General features: G+C 43.9%; 1 pseudogene; it reads right to left on the bottom strand.

Moving 5' to 3' along the window:
* The window catches only part of LOC120978126, a 50,113-nt pseudogene that overhangs the window by 6,468 nt on the left and 30,242 nt on the right, over positions 1 to 13,403 (bottom strand).

Consider the following 13,403-nt stretch of genomic DNA (forward strand, 5'->3'; position numbering starts at 1 on the left):
GATGGCACTGTTATAGGATGAGGGATCTGTGGATGCCATCCCCAGATCCTCCACCCCATAACAGTGCCATCCCCAGATCCCCCATTAACAGTGCCATCCCCAGATCCCCCATTAACAGTGCCATCCCCATCTGGGGGGTTTCTTTGCTGGGCTGGACTTTTATAGCCCCCCCAAATTTTACTTGCATCCCTGTTCTCTAAAGGGGCTGTTTTAGGGGGCGGTCCTAGGGGTGGGTAGGGGGCGGTCCTAGGGGTGGGTAGGGGCGGTCCTAGGGGCGGGTAGGGGCGGTCCTATGGGCGGGTAGGGGCGATCCTAGGGTTGGGTAGGGGCATGGCCAGGGGAGGGGGGGTGAGTTCCACCACCTTTTCTCTGAGAAAAAAAGCCCTGTTTACAGCCATACTAAATTGCAAAGTGTCAATAAGCATTAGCTGCCGCTGACTCATGAAAATACCGGGTCTTATTTCACCGAGGCCAGGAACCTCAGTGACACAAACCTAGCATCAATGATGACCCCTTGTACCTTCCTACATACCTCCCCCTTTATTCAACCCTGAGTGGGTGAACACACATCAAACAGTGTACCGGGACAGGGCATCCGCGTTTCCCTGTAACCGGCCTGCCCTGTGTTCCACCAAAAACTTCAAGTTTTGTAAAGAGAGAAATCACCGGGTGACCCGGGCATTATTGTTCTTTGCCTGGCTTATCCATTTGAGAGGGAAGTGGTCGGTCACCAGACGGAACTTACTCCCCAACAAATAATAGCGGAGAGACTCGAGTGCCCACTTGTCAGGCACCAGTGATGGCCAGTTCGCATTGTTCGCCCGTGAACATATGCGGGCTGCCATCTTTTTTCACAAGTCCAGTTAAGTCCTTACCTGTGCCTGTGCCGCGAGCCGGTCTGAAAACAAATGCGGTCACCAGGAGCAGGCAGTTCCGAGAACAGCTCGATGAAGGCCCCAGGTGGCTGTTCTCGGAACTGCCTGCTCCTGCTGACCGCACTTGTTTTCAGACCGGCTCGCGCACAGGCACAGGTAAGGGCTTACCTGTGCCTCGCCAGACTTGTGAAAAAAGATGGCAGCCCGCATATGTTCACGGGCGAACAATACGAACTGGCCATCACTATCAGGTACTCTCTCTCCACTATACTGTACCTGGTCTAGGCTGGGGTAAGATTACGGCTGAGGAAGACAACGAGATGCTCCTCCCTGTTGACTTCCTGAGACAGTACAGCACCAAGGCCTACTTCAGAGGCATCGGCCTGTACTATAAACTCCCTTTTTAAGTCAGGCATCACCAAAACAGGGGACCCACACAGGGCCAACTTCAAAGAGTAGAAAGCCTCTTCCGCCTGATCATCCCAGTGGACCATCACTGACTTGCGTCACTTCAAGAGCCCTGTCAATGGTGCAGCCACCGTAGCAAAGTGGGGGACAAACCTCATATAATATCCCACCATTCCCAGGAACGACTTTACTTGCCTAGTAGTGACAGGTCAGGGCCAATTCTGTATTGCCTCTATTTTGTTCACTTGGGGTTTGATGACTCAGCGCCCAATGACATACCCCAGGCATTTCGTCTCCTCTAACCCTATTGCACTTTTTTGGGGTTAGCTGTTAGTCCAGCCTTTCGAAGGGAGTACACTACAGCCTGTACTTTTGGTAGGTGACTTTCCCAGTCAGTACTGTCAATGACAATATCGTCCAGTTAAGCCGAAGCGTACCGACGATGTGGATGCAGCACAATGTCCATGAGCCGTTGAAAAGTGGCAGTGGCGCCGTGCAGACCAAAGGGTAAAACCTTATATTGGTACAGTCCCCCTGGTGTGATGAAGGCAGTTTTCTCTTTGGCAGCCTCAATCAAGGGTACCTGCCAGTACCCTTTGGTGAGGTCCAAAACAGAAAAATACTGGGCTTGGCCTAACCTCTCAATAAGCTCATCCACCCGAGGCATGGAATACGCATCAAATTTAGAAATCTCATTTAGTTCGCGGAAATTGTTACAGAACCATTACGTCCCGTCCGGCTTGGGAATTAAGACTATTATACTGGCCCAATTATTTTCGAGTCCTCAATGACGTCTAGTTGTAGCATTAGCTGCACTTCTTCCTAGATGGCTTGTCGCCGAGATTCGGGTACTCGGTATGGTTTCAACCGGACTCTGGCCTGAGGCTCAGTGACAATGTCATGTTGGATGGTAGAAGTGCGTCCAGGGAGGTCCAAGAACACATCAGTGTTCCTGCTGACGAACTCCCTGGCCTCCTGAGTCTGTTTAGAGAAAAGGCTGTCAGCAATCTTCACTGTGGCAACTGCTTCCCTTGTATCAGACCGTAGGGCTGGAAACTCTTCCCCTAGAAAACTCGGCCGCGGGCTTTCGTCCGTACTGGTCTCCCTATCTGTCCAAGGTTTAAGTAAATTCACATGGTACACCTGCTCCGGCTTTCACCACCCTGGCTGGTGTACCTTGTAGTTTACCTCACCAACTTTTTCGAGTACTTCGTAGGGTCCCTGCCACCTAGCCAGGAACTTACTGTCCACCGTCGGTACCAGAACCAAGACCTGATCTCCCGGGTTAAAGATCCGGACCCGAGCCTTCTGATTATAGACCCTACTCTGGGCTGGCTGGGCTGCCTCCATATGTTCCCTAACAAGCGGCAACACTGTCTCCATCCGCTCTTGCATCTGAGTGACATATTCAATTACACTTTTATACGGTGTGGGTTGCTGTTCCCCTGCCTCTTTGGCTATGTCCAACAGACCGCAAGGATGTCAGCCATATAGCAGTTCGAACGGCAAGAACCCAGTAAAGGCCTGCGGCACCTCTCGCACTGCAAACATGAGATAAGGCAGAAGAAGGTCCCAATCCCTCCCATCCTTAGACACCACTCTTTTTCAAATGTTTTTTAATATTTGATTAAACTTCTTTACCAGGCCGTCCATTTGTGGGTGATAAACGGACGTCCGTAGCTGCTTTATGTGCAGTAACATACAGAGTTCCCTCATGACCTTTGACATAAAAGGGGACCCCTGGTCGGTCAGAACCTCTTTAGGTAGTCCCACTCTGGAAAACATCTCCATTAACTCCTTAGCTATGAGTTTGGCAGATGTATGTCGCAGGGGCACCGCCTCCGGGTACCGAGAGGCATAGTCTAGGATGACCAAGATGTGTTGGTGCCCTCTATCGGACTTCGGTACTGGGCCTATGAGATCCTTAGCGATTCGCTCTAACAGAACCTCGATAATCGGGAGAGGTACCAGGGGACTACGGAAATGTGGCTTTGGGCTAGTTATCTGGCAGGTTGGGCAAGACTTACAATATTCTTCCACCTCTCTGAACACACTGGGCCAGTAAAACCCATAGAATCCGGTCCTGCGTTTTCTGCCATCCCAGGTGTCCCCCAAGAACATGTTGGTGGGCTAGCTCCAACACGAGCTTGTGATACACCTTGTCCACCACCAGCTGTTCAATATGCTCACCCCATAGTTGGTTTACCCGATACAGCATCTTCTGATGAACCACAAAACGGGGAAACATCAACTCGGCCCCCGGTTGTTGAGGTTCACTATCAACTATTACAACATTTTGCCAGGCCCGAGATAGTATAGGGTCCCGGTGCTATGCTGTACCGAAATTTTCCCCGGAGACTTTGAGGTCTGCCAACTCAGGATCCGGCAGCAAATCCTCCACGTCTCCCACGACTACACTCAGCGGGGTAGCCTCTCCCTCTTCCACCGCAGTGACGGTCACCCCTACCGCTGGCTCTTCGGTCCCAGGTTTCCAAGGTGCCGGTTTCCCCCCTGAGCAAGGCTACTCTACTGGGGTTACACCTGTCTCATGGGTATCGGTAACTTTCATATCAGGCCACATTGCCAGGAAACCTGGGAAGTCTATCCCAGTTATAAGTTCATAATCTAAATTGGTGGCGACGGCAACCTCGTGAGTCCACCTGCCGGCCACCGTGGACAGAAACACCAGGGCGGTGGGATAGTCCTTTACGTTTCCATAGATGCACACAACTCCGAGTTTTCGGCCAGTATACTCGGCGGGCAGCACCAGGGCAGCTCTTACCAGGGACACCAGACTCCCTGAATCCAGTAGAGCCACTGCCAGAGTGTCTCCCACTTCTACCTATGGCTATTGTCTATAGTCTCCGGGGTACCTGTTGCACACAGCTTCCTGGCATACAATGAGTGGCGGTAGCCATAGTTAGTATCCATGGGTTTGCCCCGATGGGGACAGTCGGCCAGGAACCTCGGTGACACATAACTACCATCAATGACGACTCCTTGTACCTTCCTACAGCGGTTACAGCCACCTCTGCAGCGCAGAAACACCATAGAGGCCGGTGCCTTTTTTTTATAATGTGCAAGCACGCGACCACCACTGACACACCGTTTCATTGCAGGGTGGACGAAACCATGAAAACAAGCAGCATATAATGTAATGGAAAAATGAATCAAGGTGGCAGTATGGACACTCACTATACATTAGTAAGTGCCTGGTATTAGCTTAGTTTACATAATAGTAGTGAGACAACCCCTTCAATTACCTCAGCCCCACTTCGGCCTTCAACATTACACAAGTGATGCCTTTATTTCTAGTTATCCACACACATGCTATATTTGCTATACTCACATTCCTGAGGGACTTCACAATATTGGTGAAACTAATCTTATGAAGAGTACCGATGATGGGAAGAGGCATTGGTCCAGGAGGCAGGTTTGACCTCTCCAATAATATCTTTATATACTTAGCCAACACGCTGGCTATGATAAATGTCAAGAGGACTGTAGTGACCACGTATAAATCCATCCTGTGAACAGAAATTCATATGCAGAATTAGTAAAGAGGTTCCCCATTATCTGCACAACACTCAGGTACATTAATAATATATGGAAGGGGCGACCTTAATAGGATGGCAGGAGTTTCAACTGGCTCCAATGGCAGCTACAGGGAATTGTATTTCCCTATACCTGCCTTCAGGGGTCTACATAGAGATAAGGGTCTTCCTTCTTGTCCTGGTTAAAGCAAAAAACATCCCTAACCACCTGAGAAAGGAGGACCCCCATCTTTCTTTCTATAATGATTTCTGCTAACTTCCTACACATCTGTTTGCAGGACCTATAAAATGGGGTAGGTTGCCATGTAAGGGGTATACGTTAAATTATAGTAATTCCTCCCCTGCAAGATAATAGGTCTTTTGCAAACTAATGTAATTACTGTTACTCTGCTGCCATCTAGTGGTGAAACTTTACAATTACTTTTACATATTGAAATGGCTTAAGCAGGGCGATAAAGCTCTTTAAAAATACCTTCCTATATGGAGTTTTATTGGCAATGCTCCATTGTAAACGAATAGGCAAAGAGGTATCTTCCAAGAAAGGTAATCATCTCACCAGCGCCAACCACTTGAAAGTCTTGGGATTTGGCAAGGGAATATAGCCAAGCCAGATATCCATCCACACAGACAGCTGTTTCGAAGTGCTTGCCCCATCAGTATAAAGTAGGATTCTTGCTGGCTCAGTGCAATGCCTTGGAAGTGGCTTTGGTAGGGTGCTGACTCTCCTTAAAGAGGCCAGTCCTGTATTGTACTGGAAGTACTCCATGACATGAAGACTTATTGGCAATGGTCCAAGGTTATCTTTCTTGGGAGATACCTCTTTGCACATACTAAAAGAAAAAGAATCCTGTATGATGTTACTTCCTGGAAGTGGGCAGTCTGTAAAAGTGTAGCAGAGAGCAAAGTGGGCCGACAAAATAAGGGTGTGATTCAAATAACAATGACTGAGTTTTGTTTCAGGCTCGGAGAAGAGGAGCATTGTTCAATGGAGTGTAGATTCCCAAAACAATAGAGATAGAAAATGGTTTGGAGCAAGTTGCACACTACATTGCAGTAGAGACACCCTTTGCCAAGAGAACACCAGCGAAACAACCTAAAATTAAGTACTGTGTTATTGTGCATAAGGGACTACTGTATATATTGTGCACTAGCGGATAATGAGGAGTGCTCTTATTGTGGATGAGATACGTTACCAAAATCTATAGGATACTGACATTGTTAAGCTACCAGTCTGCATGTCTTTATCTTCTTTCTACTTGTGTAAAGAGACTATACTTAGACGTCTGTACTGCAACTACTTGCTGAAAAGGTTCTCCAGTAAAGTCTTCAGTTCTACTATGCTCGGTTTGGCCTCTCCTTCTCTCAACCTGGTGTGGACAGTACGAGGACTAAAACTACACCCTTAACACTCAGAACCCGCCAACCTGGTCTGGGCATCCTCTATCCATAGGCCTCACAGTAGCTACACGATCTACCACTTTGGTAGGTATGCCCACGGCTGCCATGCTCTTTGTTGTAAAGAGATGGTCAACATAAATATCCAATTATCTACAGTTGACAGATAGCGGATAGTACCTCCAGATTACCTGATCCACTAGACCACAGCTGCTTTTGGGACCAGGGTTTCCACTGAATCATCTCATATTCTGCATCATAGACTTCCTTTTTATCCAGAAATTATGTTTTTTTACTTTGATTTACATTTTAAATGTGACTATATACTAAGTGAATCGCAGAACATATGTGATTTGCAGTCTTAACTGAAGTCCAACCACTGGAAGGTTCTTATTGTAACTTGTGGATTTTATGCAGTGAAAATGTTGCAGTTGATACAGCTTGTGGGATGACTGAAATAGAGGGTCTTACAGGTGGAGAATATTCATGAGCATGTCCTCTAGTCTATGATATAGTAGTCATTTGACCAGGAGATCACTATTAATATCTTCTTATTGGCTTGTGAATATACAAAAAAGACCAGTTGGCCTCATGCTCTACACCTTCACATGTTGATTGGCTAAAGTTTCTTTAACTAGATGGTGGGATATCTTTTGCCAAAGATACAATTAAGGATGCAGGAGGCATCTAAAACACCTACCGGTAAGAGCTTTTGCCTTGTGGTTGCTTGAGTGGATTTTAAAGAAATCTTAAAGTGTCAATCATATTTTATCCTGAACGCTGATCAAGTTTAATTTTCCATGTTGGATCCGTGCACCTCAGCATAAAGAGGACCTCATGGCTCATGAGCTGGTTTTTAGCCATTGTACCACTAATTTATCCAAAATGTAAGCGATATTTAATACTTGGGTCACTCTCGTTAACCATTACCAGTACTAGTTTATAACTTCTATTTATGTCCTCACATTTCACTACTGAGGGTCTAGTGCAGCCTCCAGAGGGGACATGGATTACAGGCTTGCAAGTCTTTTGGTAATTGGATACTGGTGTCACAAGGGTCAAGACAACAAGATAATAAAATAGAGACAGATTGAGGTAGGACAGTAAAGGAGAGGAAAAGAGAGAAAACCAGTTTGCCGTTGAGGGAGAGGATTAGCAATTTTTGGCACAGAAACTATATTAAAGAGTTATTTGTTCCAGCTGCCAAAAGTTGATAAAGGCGACTTAGATGTGTTCCTAAGATAAAATAACACGCTCGCAAATATCACTGGTTACATAAGGCACAGCATCTGTTATATAAGGCAAGATACCAGTCAAAAGAAAGCAATCATTTCATAAACTGCTTTTAACAATTTCATAAATTTGGGCCTTTGTAAAGTTCAGTGCAAATGGTAATATTGTATTCAAGGGACCCCACATATCTGGCTTAGGGGTGGGGGGCAGCACCAGAAATGTTATCGCCTTTGATGTCTCAGATACAATACAGACCCTATAGTGTGGTTAAACATTTATACATTTTTAATTACTTTTACCAAGCGGCATGATTTCCCACATTCCATGCCACTAAATTGTAGATCAGGATATTCTCTATTAAAACCTCACTTTTATTGTATTAAGAAAGTCGGTAAGCAGAAAGTAAAGGCAGAGAAATATTCCCCTAGAAAGTATTAAAGATAACTGGAGATAGGGCGACAGAAGGTATATCAAGATGTAGAAGGCATTGAAAGCATTCCTATTTTATCTAGACGGCAATTACAGAATACTAGGCTGGAGTCGTATTCTAGGAGATAGCGCTAGTTTAATTTTTGTATAATCATGTGGTCAAAACAGTCTTAGGCTACTTTCACACTAGAGTTTCTGCTGGATCCGGCAGGGCTCAGGAAAAACGCTTCCATTACTGATAATACAACCATCTGCATCCGTTATGAACGGATCCGGTTGTATTATCTTTAACACAGCCAAGACGGATCCATCATGAATTCCATTGAAAGTCAACGGGGGACGGATCCGTTTTCTATTGTGGCAGAGAAAATGGATCCATCCCCATTGACTTGCATTGTGGTTCATGACGGATCTATCTTTTGCAAGCAGAGGTCTTGTGCACTTGATATTCCGTTTAGGAAATCGTAAGACTGTATTTTGACCACTAATGATTATTCAGACATTGAACTAGCGCTATCTTCTAGAGTACCACTCCAACCTAGTATCCTGTAATTGCCGTAGATAAAATTGGTATATGCTCATTACCTTCTACATCTTGATATACCTTCTGTCGCCCTATTTCCAGTATTATTAATCTTTTCCAGGCGAATATTTCTCTGCCTTTGCGTTTTGTTACCTTCTTTCTTAACCCTTTCTACCCCGGGCCAATTTTTACCTTCCTGCCCAGGCCATTTTTTGCAAATCTGACATGTGTCACTTTATGTGGTAATAACTTTCGAACACTTTTACTTAGACCTCCTGCACACTGTAGGTGTCCCGTTGCCTTATTGCGGACCGTACCGTGTGCATTCCGCATCACGGATGCGGACCCATTTACTTCAATGGGTCCGCGAATCCGGAGATGCGGAATGGTGCGGAACGGAAGCACGGAACGGAACCCTACGGAAGCACTACGGAGTGCTTCTGTGGGGTTTCGTCCCGTACTTTCGTTCCGCAAAAAGATAGAACATGTCCCATCTTTTTGTGGAACGGCTGGATTGCGGACCCATTACAGTGAATGGGTCCGCTATCCGCTGCTGCTGCCCCACGGTCGGTGTTCATGTATTGCGGCCCGCATTTTGCGGGACGCAGCACAGCCACGGGGCGCACACCTTCGTGTCCAGGAGGCCTTATCCAGGCAATTCTGAGAATGTTTTCTCGTGACACATTGTACTTCACGACAGTGGTAACTTTGAGTCAATATATTTAACCTTTATTTATAAACAAAATACCAAATTTACCAAAAATTCACAGTTTTCTAAGTTAGAATTTCTCTACTTTTAATTAGACAGATAGTAATGCCTCATAAAATAGTTATCAGTCATCATTCCTCATATGTCTGCTTTATGTTGGCATCATTTTGTATATGTCATTTAATTTTTTTAGGACCTTAGAAGGCTTTGAAATTTAGAAGCAATTTTTCAAATTTTCAACAAAATTTCCAAAACCATTTTTTAAGCATTAATATATGTTTAGTGATTTTAAGGGGCTTATATAATGGAAACCACCCATAAATGACCCTATTTTAGAAGCTACACCCCTCAAATTATTCAAAACTGATGTTACAAACTTTGTTAACCCTTTAGGTGTTCCACAAGAGTTAAAGAAAAATGGAGGCGAAATTTTAAAATTTCATTTTTTATGCAGATTTTTCATGTTAATCAATTTTTTCTTGCAACACAGCAAGGGTCAACAGCAAACTAAACTTCAATATTATAGATTCTGCCATTTACAGAAATGCCCCATATGTGGTAGTAAACTGCTGTCGGGGCACTCCACGTGGTCAAAAGGAAAGGAGCGCCATATGGTTTTTGGAGGCAGATTTTGCTAGAATGTTTTTTTGGGCACCATTTTGTATTTGAAGAGACCCTGATTTACCCCTACAGTGGAAACCCTCAAAAAGTGACCCCATTTTGGAAACTACACCCTTCAAAGAATGTATTAAGGGGGGTACTGAGCATTTTGACCCCCTAAGCGGTTTACGGAATTTGAAAACACTTGGCTGTGAAAATGAAAAGTTTCATTTCTTCTAATAAAATTTTGCTTTAGCCCCAAATTTTTCATTTTCACAGGGCGTAACAGGAGAAAAAGCACCCAAAATTTGTTACCCATTATCTCCTGGATACGGAAACATCCCATATGTGGTGGCAAACTGCTGGGGGGGGGCACATGGCAGGATTCAGAATGGAAGGAGCGCCATATGGCTTTTAAATTAAACAGAATTAAATCTTGTTTTTGTGTTGCCATTTTATGACTGCCCTATTTTTTTATTTTTTGGACGATTGTCTTAGATAGGGTCTAATTTTTTGCAGGATGAGATGCCAGTTTGATTGGTACAATTTTGGGGTTCATACACCTTTTTGATCGCTTGGTATTACACTTTTTTGAGGGAAGGTGACCAAAAAATCATGTGGATCATGGATCATGTGATATTTTTATAGAGCCGGTCGATCCGGACGTGGCAATACCTAATATATACAGTAAAGACCAAAAGTTTGGACACACCTTCTCATTCAAAGAGTTTTCTTTATTTTCATGACTATGAAGGCATCAAAACTATGAAATAACAAACAAGTGTGAAACAACTGAAAATATGTCATATTCTAGGTTCTTCAAAGTAGCCACCTTTTGCTTTGATTACTGCTTTGCACACTCTTGGCATTCTCTTGATGAGCTTCAAGAGGTAGTCCCCTGAAATGGTCTTCCAACAGTCTTGAAGGAGTTCCCAGAGATGCTTAGCACTTGTTGGCCCTTTTGCCTTCACTCTGCGGTCCAGCTCACCCCAAACCATCTCGATTGGGTTCAGGTCCGGTGACTGTGGAGACCAGGTCATCTGGCGCAGCACCCCATCACTCTCCTTCATGGTCAAATAGCCCTTAATTTCAAAGTTTTCCCAATTTTTTGGCTGACTGACTGACCTTCATTTCTTAAAGTAATGATGGCCACTCCTTTTTCTTTACTTAGCTGCTTTTTTCTTGCCATAATACAAATTGTAACAGTCTATTCAGTAGGACTATCAGCTGTGTATCCACCTGACTTCTCCTCAACGCAACTGATGGCCCCAACCCCATTTATAAGGCAAGAAATCCCACTTATTAAACCTGACAGGGCACACCTGTGAGGTGAAAACCATTTCAGGGGACTACCTCTTGAAGCTCATCAAGAGAATGCCAAGAGTGTGCAAAGCAGTAATCAAAGCAAAAGGTGGCTACTTTGAAGAACCTAGAATATGATATATTTTCAGTTGTTTCACACTTGTTTGTTATGTATATAATTCCACATGTGTTAATTAATAGTTTTGATGCCTTCAGTGTGAATCTACAATTTTCATAGTCATGAAAATAAAGAAAACTCATTGAATGAGAAGGTGTGTCCAAACCTTTGGTCTGTACTGTATATGGGGTGTTTTGCTGTATTCAGGAGAAATGGGTAACAAATTGTGGGGTGTTTTTTTTTTTGGTGTTAACCCTTGTGAAAATCTGGAGCTAAAGAAACAATAACATTGTATTTTATTTAATTATAAAGTCATAACAATAAAGACCGTTAAACATACTGTTAACAAACTACAGCAGAAAAGATCCATTTGGAGCCAAACAAACAGTTATAAGTACAGAACAGCATATACAGTATAGCTACAGTACATGAAGTGTTGCTTCCTAAGTGGACAGTTTGATTTGACAGAAGTGTGATTGACTTGGAGTTACATTGTGTTGTTTAAGTGTTCCCTTTATTTTTTTTGAGCAGTGTATATTCAGCATTATGCTAGTCATCCTTCAAATGAGGTGAGAATAATTACTTACCTGAAACAACAGAAGGCTCTGCAGGCTGTATAATTATTATCTGGGGATTACACGAGAAGCAGCCAACTGTAGAGTAGCTGAATGTACAGGGTGGGCCATTTATATGGATACACCTTAATAAAATGGGAATGGTTGGTGATATTAACTTCCTGTTTGTGGCACATTAGTATATGTGAGGGGGGAAACTTTTCAAGATGGGTGGTGACCAAGGCGACCATTTTGAAGTCGGCCATTTTGAATTCAACTTTCATAATAATAAGAATGCTTGCTTTTCACAATGCAAAATACACTGGACACAACATATCTTTAGAAAAATTTAATTTTTTCACTTTGCATCTCGTGCAAAACATCTATTGGGTCAAAATGCTCACTACACCCCCTGGTAAATTCTGTGAGGGATGTTGTTTCTAAAATAGGATCACTTCTTGGGAATTTCTTTTTTAATTAACCTCATAGCCTCTGCTGTTGTTGGTCAATGCTGTATAAATGTGACGCTTTGGTGTGGGAGGGAAAGGGGGGAACATGGAATCAGGCCTGAGAACTAGGGAAGGAGAATGGACACCTCCTAGTTAAAAACCCTAAACAAAAGCTTGACTGACTATCAGTATGAACAGACCCCAAAGGTAGGTGAGTTCATACGCAGGGATACCTAGAGTCCTTTCTAGCCCTATAGGACCCCGGTACTAATGGCAGGGGGGGGGGAACTACATGTTCCTCCAAAAGGAAGGACAAACAGGAGTCTCCTTCAGGTCTAATACAAACAATAGGGAAATGTAACACACAGAACCCAAACAAAATGCAAAAGGGAACTAATACAGCCAAAGGTTTCTAAATTCTATGAAATGCCTGAAAAATTCAATGGGAGATATAGTTTCCAAAAGGGATAATTTTTTTGGGGTTTCTACTATAGGGGTGCATCAGGGGTTGTTCAAATGTGACATGGTGCCTGAAAATTATTCCAGTGAAATTTGCCCTCCAAAAACCATATGATGCTCCTGCTTTTCTGAGCCCTGTTGTGTGCATATACAGTACAGACCAAAGGTTTGGACACACCTTCTCATTCAAAGAGTTTTCTTTATTTTCATGACTATGAAGGCATCAAAACTATGAATTAACACATGTGGAATTATATACATAACAAACAAGTGTGAAACAACTGAAAATATGTCATATTCTAGGTTCTTCAAAGTAGCAACATAACCATATCAAATTACTGCTTTGCACACTCTTGGCATTCTCTTGATGAGCTTCAAGAGGTAGTCCCCTGAAATGGTCTTCCAACAGTCTTGAAGGAGTTCCCAGAGATGCTTAGCACTTGTTGGCCCTTTTGCCTTCACTCTGCAGTCCAGCTCACCCCAAACCATCTCGATTGGGTTCAGTTCCGGTGACTGTGGAGACCAGGTCATCTGGCGCAGCACCCCATCACTCTCCTTCATGGTCAAATAGCCCTTACTTTCAAAGTTTTCCCAATTTTTCGGCTGACTGACTGACCTTCATTTCTTAAAGTAATGATGGCCACTCGTTTTTCTTTACTTAGCTGCTTTTTTCTTGCCATAATATTAATTCTAACAGGCTATTCAGTAGGACTATCAGCTGTGTATCCACCTGACTTCTCCTCAACGCCACTGATGGTCCCAACCCCATTTATAAGGCAAGAAATCCCACTTATT

This window comes from Bufo bufo, chromosome 8, assembly GCF_905171765.1.
Source record: "Bufo bufo chromosome 8, aBufBuf1.1, whole genome shotgun sequence".
Classification (NCBI taxonomy): domain Eukaryota; kingdom Metazoa; phylum Chordata; class Amphibia; order Anura; family Bufonidae; genus Bufo; species Bufo bufo.